This window comes from Tiliqua scincoides, chromosome 1 (genome assembly GCF_035046505.1).
Source record: "Tiliqua scincoides isolate rTilSci1 chromosome 1, rTilSci1.hap2, whole genome shotgun sequence".
Taxonomy (NCBI): domain Eukaryota; kingdom Metazoa; phylum Chordata; class Lepidosauria; order Squamata; family Scincidae; genus Tiliqua; species Tiliqua scincoides.
Genome location: NC_089821.1, coordinates 89,507,632 through 89,528,326, shown reverse-complemented (window position 1 = coordinate 89,528,326; position 20,695 = coordinate 89,507,632). Strand labels below are relative to the sequence as shown.

At 41.8% G+C, this 20,695-nt stretch overlaps 1 protein-coding gene and 1 pseudogene across 1 annotated transcript in view; one reads left to right on the top strand and one right to left on the bottom strand.

Annotated features, from left to right (window-relative positions):
- Window positions 1-20,695, top strand: part of LRP1B (LDL receptor related protein 1B) — a 796,682-nt gene that overhangs the window by 118,344 nt on the left and 657,643 nt on the right. The gene's annotated exons all lie outside the window — the stretch shown is intronic.
- On the bottom strand, window positions 132-251 carry LOC136637012 (5S ribosomal RNA; annotated as a pseudogene).

The following is a 20,695-nucleotide window of genomic DNA, read 5'->3' as shown; positions in this document are numbered from 1 at the left end:
GGACAAAAGAGGAAGGGGAGGCAGGTCTAGAACCCACACCACAAACCACCCAGTCATGGTAGGAGATTGGCAAAGAGTACCTCATTTAACAACTTGGTTGGCAACCTTTAGTCTCGAAAAACTGTGTTATAAGCCTACAGCACCCAGTATTCCCAGATGGTCTCCCATCCAAGTACTAACCAGGCCTGACCCTGCTTAGCTTCTGAGATCAGACGAGATCAGGCATGTGCAGGGTAACAGTTGCTGCTTAACAACTTGCATCCTTGCAAAAAGGCATACCTGACTGGGAGGCCATAGAGGAAGCACTGCATGGTCCAGTCATTTGACTGGCATATGACACAGGGTGTCAACTGCAGTGGCCTACCCAGCTAGCCACAGAAAAATAACTCCATGCCTTTTTCTTCATTGCTGGTCCCTGTTTGTGTGGCTTCCAGTATGCTACTCTTCATGTCCCCCTTCCACTGCCCACCATGTACTATGGCAGCTGAGAACAGGGCGCTGAGGAGCACCCCCTCCTTAGAGCCCAGGAAGTCATGAAGAAGTGGCCCCTGCAGACCCTTAGAGCAGAGAGGCCCATCTCGCTGCAGTCACACCCAATGTCATCTGGGGTAAGAAACAACTAGGATGGGAAGAAGGGATCCTATCTGTTAACACAGTTTGGTACCTGCTAACAAGTAACAAGGAGTGTGGTCCAGTCAAAGTTTTTATTGAATGGTATCAGTGGGAGAGCAACACTGGAAAGGAAAACACATGTGGGGTTGTCATCCATCTTTTCCTAGCAGGGTATTGTGCCATTGCAACGTATTTTACGGTGGCTAAGTAACAGGTGCCTGTGAGATCCAGTTACACCAGTTGACTGTCATGACTGCCATTGAGTTTACAAAGTCACAGGAGCCACAAAGAGGCCAGGACTGTTGTTGAGCATCAGGTGGGCTCATATTGGTCACTGCAGGCAGGAAGGCAGGCTATAGGCCTCTGGTGAAGTTAATCCCACATCTAAGTAACATCTGGGCTATGTTGGCACATTGCTTTTCTGGCATTGTGTGGTTGTATGTGGTGTGTTTGTTGGTGGGTGGACTTCTACAACTGCTGGGCTAGTATTATACCTGCATGCATAGAGATACAGTTCAAATATGAGAGATTATAAGGCCCCAAAAGTCAGCAAGAATTTTCAACATTTGATGGCATTCTGTAAGAACCCAACTACACAGAGTACATCCCACAACACAGAAGTGATGTTTAAAAACTCATCATGTGGTTCTTTGCCATGAAATTGCTTGCCTATCAGGGGGAATAGGTCCTATTTTTCAGCAAAGACACATGTAAAGCAGGCCATTAAATGGTACCTTAATGTCACGTGATAAACCCTTAGAAAAAAAATAGCTTGCACATTTCTAGTGCAGTGATTCTCAATCTTTTAGCTCCAGGGCTCACATTTTAGAATGCGAATCTGTCAAGACCCACCAGAAGTGATATTGTGAATGGAAGTAACGTTATCAAGCAGGAAAATTTTTAACAATCCTAGGCTGCAATTCTGCCAATACTTACCCAGGAATAAGTCCCATGTATTGTCATTGTTAAAAGCATATACAGAGTAGCCTGTTAAAAGTACAGAGCTGTAACATTTTCCAAATGAAGTCACATGGCATGGTAGCATCAAGTCTAATAGATTAAAAATAAAAAATTGAAATGAATGGGGACCCACCTGAAATCAATTCGCGACCCACCTAGTGGTTCCTGACCCACAGTTTGAGAAACACTGTTCTAGTGTAATGTTTCAAAGGTTTCAACATGGTGAGGAGCCAGTTGTTTGTGTGAGTTCAAAAAAGTAAATTGCTGGATGGCTGAAAGATACAAACCTCAGTTTAAGCAGTTAGAGAATAATCATTGCCATTTATGTTGTTGGTTCTACACTTAACAGAAAAGGACAAGAATTGTTCTAGTGCTGCTTAAAATGCCATTTTGTACATTAAATCTATACTTGCAATTAATTTTCCTGTATCATTCAGTGTGGCATTTTTTGTTTTGCAACTGAGAACTGGTGTTTCTCCAGGGTTAAATCTGTTGTTAGCTAGATAAAGGCTTATGTGTCTTGTTCAAGAAAGAATTGTCACTTTCAGCAAGGGAAAATGTGTCTCATCAATACAAACTGACTGTGCAATTTTAAATGACAACAGAGCACTGTTTTCAGCTTTAGTTAGTTTCCCAGATAATGTTGGAAAAAGCATTTTTCAGGACAAAGCAAGTGATCATAGGCATCGCTGAAAAACACATGCAGTACTTAGAAGCTTTATGCACTGATGTCTAATTCTGTGATTAGACCCTTATCAATAGATGGTTAATTATCAAAAAGGCAACATCATTATTTTTGCTAGAAGAATTGTGTCCAATCATGACTAAGAGAACAATGTGCCTCTTTGTGGAACAGCTTATTTAAAACAATATTAGTTACATAAGTCTAAATAACTCCTTTAGTAACAAGAGATCATTGAGTCTCACAAATGGCTCATCTTTTACATGTATCATGTATTAGGTGCATTTGAGATGGGTCTGCTACCCTTTCAGCAAGTGACTGTTATTGTGTATTTGGAGAACTTCACCATAAAGTGGTATTTTACTATTGTTCCTCTGAAAATGATTATTTCTATTAAATCCAGTAATGTGACCATAAAAGTAATATATTGTTAAAAATGGCAGAGTCTGATTTATTTATTTATTTATTTATTTATTTATTTATTTATTTATTTATTTATTTATATTCCACTTTTCTCCCCGAAGGGCACCCAAGGCGGCTAACAGGTTAAAAATACAAAGCAGCAGATAAAGATTAAAAATACAAAACAGTTAAAACAATTAAAACAAGATAAAATACATGGATAAAATACATAGCACGCAGTAAAAGACAAATTTATAGCAACAGCCCTTATGGTGCCTCGAAGGCTTTCCTGAATAAAAAAGTCTTCAGGCCCCGCCAGAATGCTAATAATGAGGAAGCAGCTCTCAATTCAAAGGGGAGGGAATTCCATAGTGTAGGTGCCACCACCGAAAAGGCCCTGTTTCTGGCCGCCATTCCCTTCACCACTCTCAGTGACGGCACAACCAACAGGGCCTCTTCAGATGACCTTAGAGAATGGACCGGATTATACGGAAGAAGGCAGTCTCTCAAATACGCTGGTCCCAAGCCATTTAGGGCTTTAAAGGTCATAACCAGCACCTTGAATTCAGCCCGGAAACGAATGGGCAGCCAGTGCAGCCGCCAGAGTAGCAGCGTGACAGAGTCAAACTGCCGACCCCCAGCAACTACACGAGCCGCCGCATTCTGCACTAGCTGTAGCTTCTGGACCGTCTTCGGGGCAGCCCCACATAGAGCGTATTACAATAATCTAATCTAATCTAGTCACTATGGCATGGACGACCGTGGCCAGATCCGCCTGAGACAGGTATGGCCGCAGCTGGCGCACCAGCCGAAGCTGGGCAAAGGCACCCCTGGCCACAGCTGACACCTGGACATCCAGGAGGAGCTGCGAGTCCAGGAGAACCCCCAAGCTGCAAACCTGCTCTTTCAGGGGGAGTGCAACCCCATTCAGAGCAGGGCGATAGTCCAGTACCCGCATCGTGGATTTCTGCACCAGGGGGACCTCTTTCTTATCTGGATTTAATCTCAGCTTGTTTGCCCTCATCCAGAATGCATGCTCCCCTTTGATGCATGCTGTATGCTTCTACATTAATCAGATGCCAGTGTTGTTCGGTAGAAACATGTTGATACAAATATATTATGGACACAGAAAATACATAGGTTGTAATGTCAAGAGCTCATGTACAAAGCTGCCCCAAAGTCATTCATTTGTTGCTGAAAATTGCATAGGCCTCAAGCTAATTAGCTGCTGTGGATGTTATCTCTCCCACCCAGTGAGCCCAATATCCATGCAATTAAAGGAACAAGGAATCAGGCTAATATTGGCTGAAAAGATTCCCATGAAGTCAAACTCAACTTATCTGTTCACAAAGTGTGCCTATCTGATGGCTTACAGCCACTGTTTCAGTCTCTGTTCTATCCTTTTTTCATTTTTTTTTCTTTTTGTATATGCAACCCTTTTCTGTCCTTCTAAGAAAGGAACAAAAGGGGTTGTTTTGTTATTATTGTTGTTCAAATTGTAATTTTTAAAAATAGACTCACATGACATTGGTGAAAGCCATATCCAGTTTGGATTAAATTTCATACTTAGATTTTCCTTTCCCATCAGCATAGTGTGTTTCAAAATGTAAAGAAAAGTATTCAAAAGAATGAAAAGACTTAGCAAACAACTCTTCAGTGAAATGAAGATTTGTGTAAATATGTGGAACTTCTAAGTTGTATTTCAGATACATTTCTCAGGGTGATGTACAGAATTTTTAGAAACAATAAAAATACATTAAATCAGGGGTGTCCAAAGTTTTTGGCAGGAGGGCCACATCAGCTCTCTGACACTGTGTCGGGAGCAGGGGGGAAATTTACATAAGTTTACATAAATGAATATATTAAAGATGAACTTAAATGAACGAATGAAGGTCTTGCAATAGCTCAATGCCTATAAAAGGCCTTGCACAAAGCAAGGCTGGCCTTTCCTTTGCTGCCTCTGCTGCATCACAGACATGAAACAGCAAGCAGTGGAGGGAGCCCTCATCCCACAGCTCACACGAGAGGTCAAACAGTCGCCCTCACACTGAAAGAAGTTGCGTTGGGCCAGTATGGGCTTCCGCAAATCTCTGGAGGGCCAGAGGCTCATTGGAGACTGGGGGCTCCCTCAGGGCCGCATTGAGAGGCCTTGAGGGCCGCAAGTGGCCCCAGGGCCGGGGTTTGGGCACCCCTGCATTAAATGAAAACAATAAATCATAAGAATAGCAGCCAACAAAATGATAAAATAGCAGCAGCAGGAATATAAGACCAATGTTCACCCAAAGGCCCAGGCAAATAAGCAACACAAGGGGAAAGGAGTGATATAGCCATGGTTGTCTACTCAGACCTGTGGTGGCAAAATTGTTGGTTCAGGTCCTTGTACACTTGTGCCATGGGATTGGGTCTGTGAAGGGGGTTAGGATTCAGCAGCTGCCACTACTGTCGAACCCACCCCATTCCTGGACACAATCTGCCTATCCCCAGAATGTTGCCCCCATTCTGCTTTACCACGACTCCATTCCTCATCCCCGCCACCTTACCTCCGTCAGCAGGGTCTTCTTGCTCCTCCGGTACATGCAGAAAGGCTCCACCCTTCCTGCTAGTGCTTTAGCATGTTAATTCACATGCTACCAGAGCCTCTTTTTTATGCTTTATGGCAGTCAGTGCCAGTGGAACACATATTCTGCTATTCCCTTCCACCCCTTTAGGATTAGGCTGTGAATAACTTAACATCTTTGGAGTACAAACAAGCTTAAGATAAAGAATAGCATTACAACTTCATTATTTGCCTAAATTCAAATTGATGTCTGATTAAGTGTAAATTAGAGGTTGTGCAAGATTGCAGCCAGAACCCAGGACAAAATTCAGGTTGAAAAATCAATAGAAAATGTCCAGGAACAGATGACTGATATTGCTTAGAAAATGGCTGTGCCCCTCATGTCTACGTTATTTATAGATTAGGGTCTACAAGGCAGGGCAAAAGGGACAAATCTATGTTTTAATATGCATGGACATTCTCATATTAGGAGATTTCTAGACTAGGCATATTCATCTTATTATCTATCACTGCCATATGATAGAGATACATTTTCTCTCTTTTTTGCATACCCTTAAGATGTACAAGCAGAACTACATCAGATCCGAGAATGCTGAAATTACTTTTGGAAATCTCTTTCAGAACTTATTTTCAGAAATTGTTTATGTAGAACAGTATAAAATAGGCATAGATTTATACAGAAGTGTGGATTCTACAATAACTTCTCAGTCTCTCAAAACTGCCTGTCAAAGAGATGATTGGAATGTGAGATCAGCAACCACACCCAGCATTCAGTTGCCTTGAAGCTACAGTTCATGTGTACCTTCAGGGCGGTCATAAGTTAATGAAGATGCGACTTCTGTGGATGCCCCCAGGATTACAATGGAACCATTTCCATTTCTCCCACCTTCTCTTAGCCACAGAAACTGAGAGATGATTCCAGTGTGGGGCCTCATTAGTCACATGGGGAACTGCCCATTTTATGTATGTATGTATGTATGTATGTATGTATGTATGTATGTATGTATGTATGTATGTTTGTAAATTAATATTCTAGTCTTCAGGTTTATTATCACCAGCTTTTGACGCAGAAGTTGAAGTTTGTAGATGAACATGGATTTGGAATTGGCATTTCAAAGTTCAAATCAAATCATCTACAAAGAGGTATGTACATGAAAAACATACCTCAATCTATCTGATTTTCATGCCTTCTTTCTAACATTCTATATTTTTCTCTTGAGCAATGATTTTCAGATGCTGAGTGCTTTAAAAAAAAAGGAATTTTTCAAGTAAAAACTAAGGTGGTACATTCCACACATGGAAGCTACTGCCTCAGTTTAGCATATCAGAATCAGCTTTGATGGGATCTCAAGACAGAAGGAATCAGCAGATAGCAGAGGGGCATTGCCTGCATTGCTTCAAAGTAGAGTATTTCTCAAGATTTGGGACAACTGGTTGAAAGCAAGAGGGAAACCTACAGAGTAAAGGGAGAATCATCATTTCTAGAACAGTGTCACTCTCCATTGGACGCGCTCATTGCATGTCCTGAAACTTCCATGGTGTTCATGAAATTACTAAATGAAATTACACCTCCCCCCCCAAATCTGAAATGCTGTAAAAGAGGATTGCAGATTTAAAAACAGGGGAAAACCACAAAAGAACAGACCTGGCGAGATTGGAAACAAAAGCAGAAAGGGCTATTTTAGACTATTCCATTTGATTGGACGAATACCGCACAAAGATGGTGTGTAGTCATGCTGTGTGAGGCTGACTCCTCCTCTCATGTTGGAGTGAATTTGGGCCAGTTTTCTAGTCATGGGAGGGAGCCATTTGAGGGAACTGATCCCCCCACACAATTAAATAAGCTTGTCCAAATTCACAATGATGCAGTCCCCCCCCCCTTTTTTTTGTTCCAAATCTGCAAACTTCTGGAGCCAAAGGAGTATTCAGAAACCTCCATTGTTTGCGTGTGTGTCCATGCGCTGGTGATTCTATTTTGGTTACAATCATATTGCATGGGACTGGTAATTTCAAAAATAAATTGAATAATGATTATTGTAGTTGCAAGAGAAATATGAACCTTGTTGTTCGCAGATAAAAGAAAAGTTTGTATCTCTTATAGCCTTAGTAACATGACCATTTCTGATGTTGCTTCATTGTGAAATATAAAATGCTAGGTAGTATAAAACATTAGCAACAATTTGGTTGCAACCTTCCTTGACCTTACAAGAGGGATAAAAATACATACAAGAATAAAACATTTTGAAAGCGTTAAGTGGAAGTATGAAGAACTAAAATGAACTTTTGTAATATCATTGGAAGTATTAAGAAAAGAAGAAATACTGTAAAACCTTTTTATGTGTCCAGTTCACTGCATTATAATTATTGCAAATCCAGAACAGATCATTTGGTTTCAGAAATACTTATGTATTATACCTTGTTGCTTTACTACAAAATAGGTAAAATATTAATTAAATTTAGCCCTTTCCACTTGTACATTATGTACATTTAAGTCTCTCCATGACTATGATGTGAGTTCTTACAACATTTCCCCACTAGAAATCTAGTTCCTGTAATTACAGGTTATGGTGCAATTACAAATTGCATGTAATTACAGTTATGGAAGAAAACAAAATACCCATACTAAAGAAAGCTTTAAAAAGAGCTGAAGGCCTTATAATGAAGATGCCAAGGAACTCAGGAAGTGCTATTGTGGCTCTACAATTCACTAATAGCAAGGCAAACAGGGTTTGCAACAGAAGCTCTAGTCAATGGAAGTGATTGGAAAATGGACTTCTGAAATGGTTCACAAAATATCTACCAGTGCAATCCTATACACACTTACCTGGGAATAATTCCTGTTGAACTCAGTGGGACCTTTAAGTAGGCATGCATAGGATTGTGCTGTTAGGTTATCAAATGCAAAAACTATGGGCATAGTTTATGATTTGAATTCATTACAGCAGTGTTTCCCAAACTGTGGATCAGGACCCACCAATAGGTTGTGACCTTATTGTTAGTGGATCATAAAAATGACAAACTGATAGCAAACAAGGAGAATATATTTGAGTCATATGGACTGTGAAACATTTACTCAGGAGTAGACAAATGTGCCTCCATCCAATTTGAAGGGCAGGCTGAGAAGAATGCAGCACCACTAGAATGGTCCTGATCCGATGAATGCAGACCCCCCCAAAACACTTAAGAAGGAAGTCTCCTCCTTCCAAGCTGGTAAGGAAAATGTATTGAGCCCTACAGAAAGTGAAACTGAGCCATATGTCTGCATTTTCTCATGAGTAGGCAAATGTGCCTCAGCTCCTATCTGCCAGGCAAAGGGGAACACAAGGCCACCAGAATAGTCCCAGTCCAATGAAAATGGAGTTCAACAAACGCTCCAGAAGGCACCCCTCAATGCACACACATGCACAGTAATAGAAAGGATGAAAACAGAGGCTTGAGCAGCTGGTAAGTTGAAACAATTTTTTAAAGTCTCATAAAGCAAGATAAAGTGTCATTTTAAAATGTGGGTCCCAGTGCTAAAAAGTTTGGATACCACTGCATTATATCAAGGCTTCAGTTTAGAGTTCCTCTGTGTATTCCTTAAAATAAGTTTTCCTAAGTTTGTGCTGTTTTCCCCATATATTTCCACAATGTAGTGGACATAGTTTTATATTTTATATATATTTTTTAAATATACTGAATAGTATAATAATAATAATAATAATAATAATAATAATAATAATAATAATAATAATAATAATAATAATAATAATAAAGGTATTTATATACCACCTTTCTAGGTCCTCAGATTTCTCCTCAGAATTTATTCAAGGCGGTTTACATAGGCAGGCTAATTTAAATCCCCGTAGGGATTTTTACAATTGAAAGAAGGCTCTATCTTTCAAGAGCTACAACAATTCAGATGTTTCGTTCTGATCTGGCCTCCATCGTCCCATACTCAGAGCAGATGGAATAACTCGGCTCAGCTTGTTAGCTGCTTCAAGATCGCACGGTGCCGGTGGCCTCAAACTGGCGACCTTCGGATGTTATCTTCAGGCAAAGGGAGGCTCAACCCTCTAGACCAGACCTCCTGCCCCAGTATGGCATAACTGGGGTCATCAATTAAGTTTTGTTTAGGAATGTTGAATTTAAATTAGAACAAGGGGCCAGAATATTCAAGGCATTCCGTATTCACAAGTTTTTGATCTTACTCTTGAGTTCAATAAAATGTGCTTCCCATTTTATTTAGAAAGAAAAAAAAAAGGAATGTCTGTCATTGGTTTCCCTTTGTTTCAGCTGTTGTTCCTCATGTGCAATTAAGTTTTCAAGACAGATTCCTGCACTTCCCAACTCTTTTTCATGCTTGCACCTCTATATCTACATGCACCTACCTATGAACAATCCATTCAAAACACAGAGTTTGGACCTGGCGTGAGTTTAACTGATTGACCAAGCCCTGGGAAAGGGCTGTCTCTAGTGCAACAGTTCTATTCCAAGAAACTTATTCATGCCTAAATTTCATTGAAATTAATGGGATTATCCAGAGAGAGTTACTAATCAATCCTATTCCCCGCCACATTATAGCATGCAGTCATGCCCTCTTCCACTCATGACACAACATATAGTTCCACCTTCTCCCCTGCTTGGTTATTCCCCCTTCCATTCCCCTCCCTGCCCACAAACTGCTTCCCTGCCAGCCCTGACACTGATTGCCAGATGCAGGGGAGGGCACCAGGATGCAGGTTGTGCTTGTTGTCTTGTTTGCTCCCTGGGGCATTTGGTGGGCCACTGTGAGATACAGGAAGCTGGACTAGATGGGCCTTTGGCCTGATCCAGCGGGACTCTTCTTATGTTCTTATGTAGTACTGCTGTTGTCAAAGGCCCATAGGATTGGGCCACTAGCCATTATTAGATTCCATTCAAATTCATAAGATTTAAATTGGTCTTGACTAATATGTCTCATTGATTTTAACGTTGCTTAGGAATACACAGGAATACACCTCTTTGGGTACAAAAAGTGGAATAACTGCAATGTTAAAGACCAGTTGAATTCAAATCACTGGCGCCACTAGGGGGGGCGCGGGCTGCACCAGGTGATGTGCTGGGGGGGTGACACGCCCTGGGAGGAAGACGCACTAACATCACGGGGTTAGGAGCTACCACGTCATGCCATGCACCGTTGGATGTGGAATGACCAGCGGAGTGCTGTGCAAAAAACCGAATTAGCTCCTTTCGTTCAAAAGTTATGGCCAAAAAACGAAAGGAAAAATGCATGGAGCCCTATGGAAAGTGAAAGTGAGCCATATTACGTGTTTACACCATGAGTTGGTGTACTTGCCATAGTCCTTCAGAAAAGGCAGGCTGAGAGGAATCCAACGACACCACAATGGTCCCGATCCAATGAATGCAGCACCCCAAAAATCATCGGAGAAGCTCCCCCCTCCCAGCCGCCAGTCTGAGCCCGAAACAGTCACATGGCCATGCTTACCCACGAGTAGGCGGACTTGCCTTAGTCAAGGCAGGCTGAGAGGCTCCAAGGACATCAGAATGGTCCTCATCCAATGAGTGCAGCCCCCAAAAACACCGGAGAAGGGGGTTCCTCCCTCCCAGCTGCCTCCCTCCCAGTCTATGGAGCCCTATGGAAAGCAAAGCAGCCTCACAGTTGCGTTTACTCGCGAGTAGGCCAACGTGCCTTGGCTGGTGGTCAGGCCAGGCAAAGGGGAATGTGAGGACACCAGAAGGGTCCTGATCCGGTGGAGCTGCTCCAGAAGGCAGCCTCCCCCCCCCCTGAAAAGAACATAAAAGAGGCTTGAATGGTAAGGGGAAAGTTTACTATTTTGTAAAGCCAGGTGGGTCTTTATATGGATATGCCTGAAATAGAAGAACTTTAAACTGGGCACTGGGAGAGCTGAAGATCTCACTGATTCTTTTTGGGGGGTTGTTACTGCATGCAGACTACAGAGTAAGCTCCATTGACCACTATGGGACTTACTTCTGAGTAGACATGCATAGGCTTGAGCTCACAAGCTGCAATCCTACCCACACTTCCCTGAGAGTAAGCCCCATTGACCACTATGGGATTTACTTCAGAGTAGACATGCATAGGCTTGGGCTCACAGGCTGCAATCCTGCCCACACTTCCCTGAGAGTAAGCCCCATTGACCACAACAGGACTTACTTCAGAGTAGATTCACTTGGTGGAACAGGACTGGCTCCCCCTTACTTAGTTATTTTATTTTAATTTAATTATTTATAATTATTCATTTTAATTTGCTTGATGATGTCACTTCTGGCCATGACATCACTTCCAATGGGTCCTGGACAGATTGTAATTCTAAAAAGTGGGTCCTGGTGCTAAAAGTTTGAGAACTGCTGCAATAAGGTGTTAGTAAGTTGACATGGGGTGTGTGTGAGAGAGAGAGACTCTACAATTTTTCAAAATCACTAAAATCAGAATTTGGAGGAATAAGACCATCTTGTTATATATCAATCAATGCGTAATTTCATGCAGAATGCAATGAAACAAGCCACATTGAAATATCTGTGTACTAACAAAAGGTACAGCCAAAAAACCAATGGGGGCAGGGCGACGGTACATCACCACACCCACCTGGGGCATTGCCCCCCCCACTACGTGGGGTGATGCACAGGCCTCCTGCACCGGGTGACGCGAATCCTAGTGATGCCACTGATTCTAAGTGAGTTTCTTTGCAGTGCGTGTTCTTAGGTTTTGAGAATAGGAAATATTGCTAGAGAGTTTGAGTTTGAATGCAAAAGAGCATTTTGTTTTAAGAAACCTGTGTGTGTGTGTGCGCATGTGTGGGTATGTGGAACTCCTATGCTACTTTGACTTGGGTAAGACTAGAAATGTCTCCAACTTAGTTTGGACTCTTTATACCCCCTACATGCCCTGAGTGCATTTCTCTTAGCGTGTGTCCCTGAACAAGAATGGATAATATCAGTGTTAACAAAATTGGGGAAAGTACTCTGTAAAAAGCATTCAACAAAATTTATTGTACAGTGTGGTGCCGACATGTGATCCCATTTGAACTATTCACTCACACTGCAAGAAGATGCAATCTCTTTTATTGAATTTGCCTGGGGAACATCCAAACAATTTCAGTAATCAGAAGCTTGGATAAATTTCACTGAGCATTCACATTGTGTTGCATTCATAGGAATGAACGTGGGCCTTGTATGTTTGGTTAACAAGGAGTTCGGGGTAATAGAATTTTTTTTTAAATAATAGAGGTAATATGCATAGTCCATCAGTATCATACATTTTCTTGTTATGTGAATATTATAACACAGAGGGCAGAAATGAGAAACAGCTAATAATTTTTAAAGAATTGTTTTCTGTGCAAGGTATAGTTTTCTTAAAGAGTATAGAGAAGATGACGAGAGGAAAATAACAAGGAGAAAAGATCATAGTAGAAGTGTTTGAACTTGCAAAGAAACAAAAAACAGATATATCCAAAAACAAAGGAAATCTATTTGTAGAAAAACGAGCTGAAGAACAAAGGAGAACTACAGAGGAACAAAAATATATTTTAAAAAATGAAGTAGTGAAAGTATCTTAGTTGAAAGCTCCTAGCACCTGTAGAAGGTGAGGATTTACATACTAAATCCCTCATCCTGAATTCACTGAGTAGAGGACAGAAAATATCCTGTTATGATGTTGGGTAGAAATTAAGATGCAGTTAAGCATCTCCTGTTCTTCGTTTTCTGTTTGAAGATGTTGGACAGCTGCCAGCTCTCCGTAAAAAGCCCTATCTTGGTGTATATAATTTGGGTTAGGAAAACTCAGCATGTAAAAATGAGACCTTGAAGGGACTTTTATATAAACACAAATCTAATGTTACTTTCTCTGTAATGAGTCTAGAAGGCAAGCTTGCTTTTATATCCTGGTAGTCTGAATATGGCTTACATACTGCTAGTGGCTTAGAATTGCAGTCTTTTTTTCTTTGTACATAAGTACCGTTATACTCAGGTAGCTTATCCTTCTTGCTAAAAGACTTTAGTTCAGGCAATATCTTCTTCAAAATTAAGAAGAACACTGGTTTGGGTTTCTGCCATTGCAGGGATTCCCGCTTGGATACTGCAGAAAATGCAATCATTACTAACTATTCAGATCTATAAGAACATAATATGAACTGCTTCCATGTGATTGGTCCATAGTTCAGTATCTGATCTCTGGCACCATCTTACTGACAAAGCGTAAGCCTAGAGTTCCCTGAGGTAGTTGCTGGCTATCTCCCCAACAGGTATTGGCTCCTCTTTTAATTGCTTCGTATATTACCAAAGTGGGTACGGGACCCACTGCGGTACCATTTATTCCCACACTGCTTAATAGGAGAAACCCTAATCTATGTTGCAGAGACCAAATGTTTCAGCCTCATCTTTTTGGAAGCTAGGTAATGCTAATTGTGGGGAGGAACCAGAGCAGCTTGGGCTCCTCAAGTTACCCTGGCAGTGTGGAAAGTAGTGATGTTACAGCAGCTCCAATGTCACTGAGATAATGTAGGAATTCCTGCACCTTAGGTTTCCTATGCATATGGTGCAATGACATGTTCACAGCTTGGCCACTTTCAGATGCAGGTGTGTGTTGCTTAACAATGGACCACATATAGGATGGTGGTCAAAGCACAACAAAAAGGCTTTTAATGAGGCAGTCTCCCATAGCCTGCAGCAGTGTCTGTTTACACAACAAAGAGGTTATTGATGCAAAGAAGAGGCAGTCCTTCTCCAGTAGTCCATGCAGCCAGCTAGTATCTGGCAGGGAGTGTCTGTTTACAAAACAAAGGCACTAGATTGAGCTGAATGTGACCTACATGACCTAGGCTGCAATCCTAACCCCACTGAACAAAATAGGACTTACTTCTGAGTAGACCTGGTTAGGATTGTGCCCCTAATCACATAACAAGAGGGATTGGAGAAGGCATTCCCATCCTTAAGTGGCGCACACCTGAATTTATAAGATATCTAGGATTCTTTAGCAATGGGCAGTGCTTAGTTGCCTCATCTATATTGCCTGGCCCCTGGATATTTAGGTTTAGTTCACTACTTTCTGTCAGGAAGAGACAGGCAAAAATATGTATAGCATGTATCTGCAAATGTATCTTATTATTTCCTCCTATTCTTTTTAGATTCTCATTGAAAGCCCAGAAAATTATTTTAAGACAGTTAACCTAGAGGGGTAAAATTTTATTATTGGGCATTCATAAGAGAAGGTCATACTTTACTCCTTCCTGAGTAGCTGTAAACTAATGCTTCACTCTTTTTTGTGACTACATAGTATCTGTTTCCCCACGGTCAAACAGTTCATTTTGCTGAGGGACTTGTAAAGGCTAAGATAAGGATTAATTCTTCTCAATCCCTTCTCTGCAGGGTCCAGATCCTTCAAATTTGATCCAGAAATGAGTACCATCAATGTGTGCTGCCCTCCCTCCTCATTTTCACTGTAAATTCTTTCCTAAGCTTACCCCTGTAAGGGGCAAAACCAGTAGTAAGCTTAAGCATATTCTATCAGTAGCTGCTCCCACACATTCTCATAGGAGTTTCCACTAACAGACATGCTTAAGTCTATGGCCTCTGCTGCCAACAGCTGTCTATGTCATCTCCCCCTGCACAAGAATGGTTTTAGCAAGAGGGGGTGTGGCCATGCTGCCAGCCACTGCAGGATTTCTAGGAGCCATTGCAATGAGCAGTGGTTCCTGGTTATGATGCCTGGTTATGTTACCTAGAGCCAATGGGGCTTGTTGGATGGTACCAGTCTTTAAAAAGGGCTAATGTTGAGGAGGGGAGGAAGAGGAAGAAGAAGCGGGAGACAGTGAAGGAAAATGGGAAAAGACAGGAAAAGGAAGAAGAGTGGAAGAAGGGGAAAGAGATTGTGAAAGACAAAGAGGAGGACCATAGTAAAACAGGGGAAAGAGGAGGGGGAGAAGAAAAGATGAACATGTGGAAGAAGAAAGCTGAAGGATCCAGAAGTTGGGAAAGGGCAGGGAAAAGCAGAGGAGGTGGAGAACAAGACTGGGAGGGGCATTCCAAGAGGGGAGAGCAAAGGAGTCCTGCAAGACCTAAGCAAGGGGAAAGAGCTAAGCCACCAACTTCCAGTTCTCTAGAGGCAAACAACCTTTTGAACTGTAGCCGTTACAGCGAGGGGTGCCAGAAAATAAGACTTCATTTGAAACCACAGAATGGGCTGGAGGGACCCAGCAAACATCAGTCTTGGTCACTGCATCTGCTGGGTCCCTTGGTATCCCTGACTGTGCCAAAGAGCTTGGGGTGCCAAGCTTCCATATGGAGCCGTGGAGGCAAAGGGCCCAATCCTATCCAATTGGCTAGTGCCAGTGCAGCCATGCCAATGAGGAGTGCGCTGTATCCTGTGGTGGTGGGACAGTCACAGAGGCCTTCTCAAGGTATGGAAATATTTGTTCTCTTATCTCATGGCTGCATTGCGGCTGCACTGGTGCTGGAAAGTTGGATAGAATTTGGCCCAAAGACATGTAGCAAGAAGCAATGGCCCAGTGTATCAAGGGACCACTCAATATTGTTGATGTGGATCCCAAAGTGTTTCTCTTAGCCCTTCTCACATTCTTTCAACCTCATCTTAATATGAACAGAAGGCCTATGGCACACTGAGTAGCATTCTCCCACAAGATGTGGCCATGCCCCTGCAAGAGGAGGTTGTGCATATGATTTGGAAGTAGGTTGACAATATGGGTTGGTAGGAGATGAATGACAGTGTTTGTTTAGACTTGGTTCTCAATTGGGCCTCCACAAGGTAAAGGAACATTTGTTCCCTCCCTGCACTGCAGCTGCACAGGGGCTGGATAGGATTGGGCCCTGAATCAATTCCAAATTAATTCATTTTAAAAGGGTCAGTTCTGAACAGTCTAGAAAGACTCTTCTTTCTTTCTTTCTTTCTTTCTTTCTTTCTTTCTTTCTTTCTTTCTTTCTTTCTTTCCAGACTAAACAACAACAAATCTACTTCCAATTCCATATTCATTTTCTTAAAATGTGCATCATCAGCATCAATAGATATTACGTTGTCTGAAAGGGAGAAAGTAAAGAGGGCTAGGAAAAGAGAATTTCAGTAAACTGACACTAAATTATGACATATTTTTTGTGACACTGCTGGACCGAGATATGTGAATAAAAGGAAGGTGAAACAGCCCATAGATAAGCCCTGCAGTAGGGATGCACATGCCCAATTTCAATATTGCCACCCACTGAGATAAAAGAGGGTCACTCATATGACCCACTCTCTATTGCAGCCATCTTCAACCACTGTGCTGTGACACACTGGTGTGCTGTGGATGGTCTTCAGGTGTGTTATAGGAATTTGAGGGAAGATCATTTGTTAGTAGAGCTAGTGAGTGGACAAGTCGATGAAAGTGTCGACCTAATATGCAGCGGCAGTAAAAAAGGCCAATTCTATGCTTGGGATCATTAGAAAAGGTACTGAGAACAAAACAGCTAATATTATAATGCTGTTGTACAAATCAATGGTAAGGCCACACCTGGAGTATTGTGTCCAGTTCTGGTCGCCACATCTCAAAAAGGATATAGTGGAAATGGAAAAGGTGCAAAGGAGAATGACTAAGATGATTACTGGGCTGGGGCACCTTCCTTATGAGGAAAGGCTACGGTGTTTGGGGCTCATCAGCCTAGAAAAGAGACACCTGAGGGGGGGACATGATTGAGACATACAAAATTATGCATGGGAAGGATAAAGTGGATAGAGAGATGCTCTTTACACTCTCACATAACACCAGAACCAGGGGACATCCACTAAAATTGAGTGTTGGGAGAGTTAGGACAGACAAAAGAAAATATTACTTAGCATGTGGTTGGTCTGTGGAACTCCTTGCCACAGGATGTGGTGATGGCGTCTGGCCTGGATGCCTTTAAAGGGGGATTGGACAAGCTTCTGGAGGAAAAGTCCATCACAGGTTGCAAGCCATGACGTGTATGTGGAGCCTCCTGATTTTAGAAATGGGCTATGTCAGAATGCCAGTGCAAGGCAGGGCACCAGGATGCAGGTTTCTTGTTATCTGGTGTGCTCCCTGGGGCATTTGGTGGGCCACTGTGAGACACAGGAAGCTGAACTAGATGGGCCTATGGCCTGATCCCGTGGGGCCGTTCTTATATTCTTATGTACTGGGGGGATGTGAGTTGTCAGTGTGGTGTGCGTTGTCAATAGTCAAAAAACCGATGGTGTGGCTTGACAATTTTAGTGCCATGTCAGTGTGCCATGAGATGAAAAAGGCTGAAAATCACTGCTCTAGCATATGCTGCCAATCATTGACCTAAACACATCTTATATGTTAACTGACTTCGAAAGCAAACGGCCTAACCCTATGGTCACAATAAACTGATGGATCTTGTTTGCCATTGGCCTGGCCTTGCTGCTGTTCTGTTGCCTGCTAGTGACAGCCTGGCAGCTGGGAAGCCCCTTATCCTCCAACCCTTGGCAGGCTGCAGATTGTCGACTGGAGCAGGTAAGGTAGCAGCAAGGACGATACATCAGAGATATTAATTGAGCTGGTGACCTAACAACTATATCAACTGTATTCTTTAGTTCCTTGATTGTTCTTCCAGAGAGATAATTTTTAACTAATGTGGCATCATTTCAATGAAGGTTGCCCTTTGAAATTAGTGTTTATATAGAGGCCAAATTGTTTCTACTGGTGTGTGCAGAGGTTGTGACATCACTTTTGTGCACTTTCATAGCATTGCAAATTCTACCACTGTTAAAAGCTATTTTTACGTTTTTGTAGTGTATCAGAATAATTGTTATTACAGGCCTGTAATAATACATTTCAGTGCTATTTCCATTTCAGTGTTGTAATTGTCATGTTATCGATACCTTCTTATTAGCTACAAGCCTAGGTACTGTTTTTGTAAGCTGAGTGCTTCTGAAAGTTGCTGCCTTTGTGTCCTTAGAAAATATAACTGCTGCCTATCAAGAGATGAATTATCTGAGCAGACACGATCTTGTTAATATCCTTCCTGTGATTGCCCAGTTTTTAAAACTCACAGCCTGGAAAGAGTAAGATGCTAATTCATTCTTAATGGCCTCTTCATTTCTACTTTTATACTTGGACTGCTAGCCAGGAAGTCAACCGACGTGATACTCAATTCTTGTTATGTAGCAGTAATCTAAAAATGCAACCATCTTAAATATGATTAAAACCAAATATCCTTGAGAAATATGGCACATTTCTGGTCCATTCTTTAGTCTTCCTGACCCTTCATTGCTGGTTCTTTCATTTAGCTCCTCTGCAGTGTATTCCGTACTGTCTTTATTTCTGCCATCTCTCAATATTATACACTGTTCTCAGAGAGAGAGAGAGAGAGAGAGAGAGAGAGAGAGAGAGATTTCTTCAGTGGTTTTCAAACAATCTTATTCTCACATTTCTTGATCTCCAGACACTCTTGATAGGTTATAATACTAAAAGGATGTATGCCTTCAATAGGTTAGAGTACATCTACTGATGTTTTAGGATCATGTCCACAGAATTTAAGAAGAGATATAAGGAATGTTAGGCTGAATCAGATCATCAGTCTCCCTAGGCAGTGACAGAAATTCCAGATTAGATGGGCCATTGACTTTTCTCTTTGGTAGACATTTTTCAAGGTTTCAGAGAGAACTCTTTCCTAACCTGAGGACCTTTAACTGGAGACATCTAGGATTAAACCAGGCATGCAGAGCATGTACTATACTATTGAACTATGTCCCCCAAGAGGAGATGCATGCAAATCCTTTTGTTTCTATTTTTTTTTTTTTTTTGCATTTTTTCCTTAACCTGTGAACATGGTATGATTCTCCCATTTTTTTTCTTCACAGCAACTCTGTGAGGTAGTCTTAATGATTAATCTAGTGCACTTCATGACTGAAGATTCCAACCCTTCTATATGTTCTGTGCAGTGCCCCACACTAGCTTTTGAGTTCTGTGGTTCTCATTCAACAGGAACACAGGAAGCTACCTTATACTGACTCACAGCCCAATCCTATGCATGTCTACTCAGAAGTAAGTCCCATTAGATTCGATGGGGCTTGCTCCCAGGAAGTGTGGATAGGATTGGGCTGTCAGACCATTGGGCCATCTAACCCAGTATTATCTGCACTGATTGGCAGTGGCTCCCAGAATTTCAGATGGGTCTTTTCACTGCCCTACTTGCAGAGACTTGGACCTTCTAAATGCCAAACAGGTAGCTTTACCTACCTATGGCTCCCCTTTAAGATAGTTTGAAAAGATTCAGTAGCATCAATTGAAACAGAAACTATATTTGTTCATATAATACTTTCAGTTTTAATAATGCTTTGCTTTGTTTGCCCAAAACAAGAATCTTATGAAGTAGGACACCATTTTCCCCATTTTATAATTGGAGAATGAGGGGGGAGAGAGAGAGAGCGAGAGCGAGAGCGAGAGAGAGAGAGAGAGAGAGAGAGAGAGAGAGAGAGAGAGACTGGCAGAAGTGGAAATTAATTGTACAACTCCCACGGCAGTGCTCAATAGATAATAGATAATATTTGAAATAAGCTGTGTGCATGCAAACACTTTTTTTCCTTTATCCCTTTCAAATTCTCTTTTTAAAAAAGGAAGAAACAAAATTGTACCCTTTTGGTTCATGCCTCACTAACCTCACACCCATTATTTTGCATTTGTTTCAGTTTCTGCTACTCTGTACTTTCTTTTGATTTATTTTTGGTCATGAGCATCTCTCCATTGTCAGTTCAAAAATAATCAGTCTCGTGTTTGGCTCCGCTTCCTACCTTTTCTCTCTCTTGACACACAAAGGAAATATCTGTGAGAAGTCATGTTTTCACAAACTTCTTGCCTCCATCATCTTGTACCACAGTAATGCTCACACATATCGCCCAAGATGAAAATTGTACTCTGAATGGGTGATATCCATACCTTCAGACTGTGAAACCTAGTATGCTTCTCCACAAAGGTGTCACATAAAATATTCTACCTGAAGGCTTAAGTGGGAATTAAGTGTTGGCTTGTTATTAGCTCAGGGCCGCTCCATACGGCTGAATTTTGAACATTCTGTAGATCTGCAGCCATCCTGATCAGTGAATCAAGTTTGGTTGTTTGCGCCTAGTGATGTTCTGAATCTAGAGGACTTTGGAAGTCTTTCTCCTGCCTTATGATTTCCACTTAGGTTTAGACTAGTTCAGTACAATGCGCCAAATGGGCAAAAAGCAGATGCAAACGGCTGAGCTAGCCTCAAGGATAAATGTCAGTGAGTTCATGTGCATTGAGGGGCTTGCTGTCCAGAGATTGCATCTCTGTAGCTGCTCACTGGAGCTCTACAGAATACCGATTACAGTCAGGTCTGACAATCATTTGAATCTCAGTGCATGTCAACATTGTCCTCAGTTCAAGGGTGAGAGCATGATCTCTAGCAGTATGGAAACAGATGTCAAGTTGTTCCAGCGGTCTTCCTTGTTGTTGAACACTGATAAGTTTGAAATCACTTTAGGTCAG